Source organism: Branchiostoma floridae, chromosome 4 (genome assembly GCF_000003815.2).
Source record: "Branchiostoma floridae strain S238N-H82 chromosome 4, Bfl_VNyyK, whole genome shotgun sequence".
Classification (NCBI taxonomy): Eukaryota; Metazoa; Chordata; class Leptocardii; order Amphioxiformes; family Branchiostomatidae; genus Branchiostoma; species Branchiostoma floridae.
In genome coordinates, this window is record NC_049982.1 from 4,456,785 (window position 1) to 4,457,736 (window position 952).

Sequence of the window (952 nt, forward strand, 5' to 3'; positions counted from 1 at the left end):
GGGGGGTATAACGCAACCCTTCGGTACCCGCTAGGCGAACCCTTATTTCACCCTCACTAAACCGCTAACTACGTATACCCCTTTAGTAATTTTAACGTTAACGTTTGTCATTATAGCCATATGAAGTCAATACAATACATGTTCTACAGTGCTGAAATTGAACTTGAAATTGTGGGTAGAATATGTAGTGAAATTTTATTTTTAGAGTCGAAAAGTATCATTATTTAACGCATTTTTGATCGACGCGGCTTAGAAAAAAAACGACTTTTCCAGGATAACGTCCTACGTGGTATAGAAGCTAAATTCTTCATGTTTGTGTAAAACTAATAAAAAATATAAAAAATTCTATGTGATTATCTTTTTTGCAATCTCCGATGACGCAATTTTATCGAAATCGCACGATAAACGCTGCTATTTGGTTCATCAGGCGACAAAACCGCATCACCGTTCCAGCGGACTAATACAAAAATGGTTTCGCTGGACGGCCAACTACTCCTCGCACAAAACTAATACAACACACAGACTTTTCAATACGACAAATCTATGCTCAGCTATAACGATCACCATGCAGTAGGGAGCAAACGTTAGGTTGACAACAGCGCACTTCCGGCCTATTATACCCCCCTCACATTAGGCGAAAATCGATTGGACGACGAGTCTGCGAGCTCTAAATTACGAGGAGGCATGACCATGATGCCGACGAAGAAATGGCAGAGTTCCCCCCTTCCCGTCAGGGTCATGCCTCCTCGTAATTTAGAGCTCGCAGACTCGTCGTTCGATCGATTTTCGCCTAATGTGAGGGGGGTATTAGTAGTGCCAAAAGTTACGTGCTGGAAGCCTCAAGAACCAAACGTATTACTGACTGCTCTGTTTTCTGCTTAAAAGCCTCACTGCAATATTTCTACTGTAACATGTCAACTTATATATGTATGTGGATGTCTCGATTCGAATA